This window comes from Lactuca saligna, chromosome 7 (assembly GCF_052625555.1).
Source record: "Lactuca saligna cultivar CGN05327 chromosome 7, ASM5262555v1, whole genome shotgun sequence".
Lineage (NCBI taxonomy): Eukaryota > Viridiplantae > Streptophyta > Magnoliopsida > Asterales > Asteraceae > Lactuca > Lactuca saligna.
In genome coordinates, this window is record NC_136423.1 from 71,120,838 (window position 1) to 71,125,742 (window position 4,905).

Sequence of the window (4,905 nt, forward strand, 5' to 3'; positions counted from 1 at the left end):
TTAGAATATTTCCCTTGGTCAAATCTTGGTTGACTGAATTTGTTGCAGGGGCATAAATATCGACTTGCCCTCATAGCATATATGCTTTTAGAGTTTTAGTTTTCAATATTAAAATTTTTGGTTTTTGTCAATGTTAAGTATTCCTTTGGACAAGGGCTTATACACTATAAGTTACCAAAAGGTAACATCGGGAGCATCAGGATTCATATTTTATGCATTATATTTACTGGTAAATCAAATTAAAATATAAAATATATCAAAATAAAATGTGTATTTATTTTAAGACGTGTAAATCATTATATTGTATTGTACAGGTGAACAGATGGAGGTATACAATGTTTGTGTTGAATGGATGAGAAAACATTCTTGAAGCATTTTTATTTTTGTCACATCAAAACTTTTATTGATTATGTATCCAATGGTATTTTATGTTTAATTTGTTGCAACTTTTGATTTTGAAATTGTATTTTTTTTGTACTGGATATTTCTTTTAGTTCTTATAGAAATACTTTATTACTTTTGGTTTTATATTAATTGTATTTTTATAAATTGATATAAATAGTAAAATTGAATAACCAAAATTTATTGAATAATTGTATGGAACAGTTTCTATGGTATTGGGTACAGAATTTGTTATGGAAAATTGCTATGGAATTTGCTATGAAAAGTTGTTATGGAATTGGCTATGGAAAAATCGCTACAGAATTTGCTACGGAAAAATCATTATGGAATTCGCTACGGAAACATTGCTACGGTATTGGTTACGAGAAAATTTCTACGGAATTTGCTACGGATAAATCGCTATGGAATTTGTTACGGAAAAATCATTACGGAATTTGCTACGGACAAATTGCTACCGAATTAGTTACGTAAAAATTTTTATGGAATTTGCTACGGAAATACTATGTAGCTCAAATTGCAACGAAATAGATATCGTAGAAACTGCTATAGTAAAATTGCTACGAAATTATAATTCCGTAGCTAAACATATTGCTACAAAAAATAATGCTACGAAGTCTAATTGAAAATTTATGTAGCAAATTTCGTAGTTAATCAACTTTAGCTACAGAATTTTAACTTTTTGCTACGGAAATTTTCCGTAGCCAAATTAAAATTTTCTTGTAGTGGTTTAATAAAGAATTGGGTAGGAAAATACTTCATACAATTAACAAGTACATATATAATAACAATACAAATCATTATAATATGTTATGTACTTTTTTAATTCTATTCCGTGCGATAGTGAGAAACTGAGAATTGTGATGACAGTTCAGGATTTCAGCTTCAACGTCGTATTCCCTTTGCAAGTTTGCATCGACTGTCGAACCGTCGTTCATAAGAAGGAAATATCATTATTTTATGTTAAAATATCTTTATTTTTTTTTATTAAAATATCATTATTTTTTTGCTGAAATATCATTTTTTTCCTTTTTTTTTATATTGAATAATAATAATTTATTGATGAAATATCATTATTTTATGTTAAAATATCTATATTTTTTTTTATTAAAATATCATAATTTTTTCCTGAAATATCATAAAATTTTGCCAAAATGTTATACATTATTAAATTTTCGGTATTAAAAATCTATTTTCGGAATATAAAATCAGTTTATTTTAATATTTTAATATCTGCAGCAACATGCAGATGTTAAAAAAATAAACATGCTTCTTATTACAGTTGCAACCATTTGGTCCACATCTTCTACTGTAGAGGGTTGCAGAAGTGGTCTGCAGACTTTATGGATTTTTGCTTAAAAAAAACAAACAATACCTAAATGTTTTGCAGCAAATAAATGTGTGGCTGAGAATGATTCCTTTATTTCCAATTTTTTTTGTCAATTGAACCCTCATATATATATCTTAACTATCTTATAAAAGAAATCTTGTTATTTCTAAAAATAAGTTGAATATAATAATAATATTTTTTAAGATGTCCAAACCATTAAACTAATAGTACAAAATCATTCAATATAATAATATTATAATTTAGAATCGTACAAATAATATTTCATAATGTACATAAGAGTTTAAGGGTCAAACCTTATCCTTTGAATAAAAAATAACAGATAACCTTCTTATTTGAAAAACTCAGTCAACATAAAAAACCGGCGAACATCTTATGTTTCTTCCCCCATAATCGGACACATTTTCCCCAATTGCATAAGTCGACATCCTCTAGAAACCCTAGCTCCCCCTCTCGATCTCACGGTCTCCTTGAACTTGCAATCCGTTCAATCTGGTAAGCTTTTATGTGTTTTATATGTTCTTTTCTTTGTTGAATACCTAAACTAACAAAAAAAACTTATTTTTATGGAAGTTTTTTTGTTTTATTTCTGCTAACTTGAAAGCTTCTTTCAAATTTTTATGTGTGTATGCTTACTGTTATTCTATTTGCTTAAATTCAGAATTGTGGGTTAGCTGCTGTTAGTGTCGAGTCTTGAACTTTGATACCAAAATGGGTACAACTTATAATGATTTCTTTATGGGTGTTGCTTCTCAGATTTCGGCTCCCTCCCTCCCCTATATTTGGTGTTTTTCTGTTGAAAGAAAGGGCTATCAAGTTTAATTTTTGCACTTTCATACGAAATAATCAAAAGAATTTCGAGTCTACAAATTAAGAACATCCACCACCAATTTTTTCTGCAGGCGCCATGAGTTTTTTTGAAGTCAGATCTATTTTTTGAAGACAAATCATACCAAGATGACACCATCAATTTAGTTCATATGGTAATTTTTTGTTGTAATTTATTTTTAAATATTTTAAATGTATAGAAATCCTTCATCATCGTCTCTTTCTCTCAACTTGATTATATTGATTCTTATTTCATGGTTATGGGATTACTGGTGTCATTATTCTTTTGATATAATTGTTCCACTGTTCAAGGCTTTGGGACTTTTGGTTTTGTTGTAGGAAGTGCTAACGGAGGTTGCTTCAACTATTGATTATTGGAAATGTACTACATAAAAATATTAAGATCATGCTTACTTCTGTTTAGAGTTTTGAGTTAATGTGTGTATTTTTAATTGTTGAAGGTGTTGGTCATGAAACGTAACAAGGCTCAGATTTGAGGCGCTACTGGTCAAGAAATTATGGTAATACTTCCTGAACATTTAGACTGTAATAAGCATTATGTCATGTGATAAAAAACAATAACCAACAAATAAACAAGGAATCTAACGGGAAATTTAAAAAGGGAAAAGAGGCTTCAATTTCACTAAAATGGAAATGTAGATACAATGAAAAAAATCAGAGAAGATAACCTAATGGTTAACCTTCCCGTCTAATTCAAAGAAGATAACATGATGGTTCATCTTCCTGCCCAAGCTATTGCTATCCGATTCCTTCTAACCAAAAATACAGAAGATATTCCCAATTACTACCAAGACTCTTATTTACACTTAGCTAAGGAGTTTCTAGAATGGGGTGTAAAACAGTAAATAATAAATATTCCAAATAAGTCCCTCCATCTTTGCCCTTATATTTATATAGGACTCATTCTCTATCATCATGTTTTTGTTCTCATTTAATTTGTGTTATACAATCTTTGTTTGAGAAAGAGGTACTTGTGTCATGTTTGTGTATGTGTGGTGCTTGGCTGTGTTTGATGTGTACATGTGCAATGGTCAGGTGACTTTCATATGTCTGATGTGTAAGTCTTATGATATAGCAACATACTCACATTTGTTGTTGTTTACAAAAATCTGAGTAAGCTACAGATGGCTGATTTCCCATGTTTCATCTTTCACTTACTTATATGCTTGTCAAACACTTTGTTGTATATACTGCTAATTCATTAAATGCGACACATTCATAGGCCCTTTGTAAAGGGTATTTTAGGTAGACAGATGGAATGAACAAAGGAGAATGCCCCTAATAATAACCCACATGACAAAAAGTCTAAAGTTAAACCGTCGGAAATGTATATATCACCTCAAAATATAATAACTATTTTTTCAGTGGTTAAAAAACTTTTTGGGTTTTATAACAATTTTGTTTTTCTTTGGTTGGGGAAGCTTGTGGATTTGGATGACTCTTGTGTTTTAATGCTAAGTGAGTTGTTTTATTTAGTTTTAAGTGAGTTTTTTTTAGTCAAATGCAGCCCATGTTTGATTCTGAAAGCTTTTGTTTGTTTTATATTCTGAAGGTAAATTGAGGTTTTTGTTTGTTATTCAAATGGGCTTTGTTTGTCTCAGTCTCAAAGTAATGTTGAGTATTAATGTTTTACAACTAAGTTCAAACTAATGTTTTAGTGTTTGACAGCAAAGTTCAAAGTAATTTAAATAACCTTTGGTTGAGTTCTTCTTTGGATTTAAAGGTAATTCAATTCTATTTGGTGGGGTTTGTATATGTTTTTGCTAGGATTTTTGTATCTTTTTTTGGTTGGGTTTAAAGCTGGAGGCATGAGTCCTATAAAGTAAAAATGACATGAAGTGAAAAAGTGTATGAATTAGTTATCTTTGTAGTTGAAAACTGTATGCATAGTAATTAGTACATTGCCAATGACCAAAGTTGTCAAAACTGAAAGAGATTATTCAGTTTTATAAGTGTAATAACGTTTTGTATTTTTATGTTTAAGTTATTTGTTTAATATTTTTTTTTCATGTATTTCTTCTATTAATTGTTTTTAAATAAATAGTGTGAGATCCATTATACTCATGTTGCCTTCTAAATGACTAATTGTTTTTGCTAATACTATCAAAAGGAATACGCTGATTTTATACTTTAAACAACATATTGATTCAAACTTATATAATTTTGTTTACATTTTGGTATTCAAGTTGTAATCGCTTTTTCTTTTACCTTTTTTTTATTTGTTTGAATAATATTTATGAAAGTTAGTTGATATATACAGAATTTTTGTTATTTGAACACCTATCAAATTCTGTCAATGTTTAAGATAT

General features: G+C 28.9%; 1 long non-coding RNA gene across 1 annotated transcript; it reads left to right on the forward strand.

Moving 5' to 3' along the window:
• Positions 1 to 2,108: 2,108 nt before the first annotated feature.
• On the forward strand, positions 2,109 to 4,550 carry LOC145005052 (uncharacterized). Its single transcript, XR_013662492.1, has 3 exons — positions 2,109 to 2,242; positions 2,650 to 2,730; positions 3,037 to 4,550. It is a non-coding gene; the product is annotated as an uncharacterized LOC145005052 (long non-coding RNA).
• Positions 4,551 to 4,905: the final 355 nt, after the last annotated feature.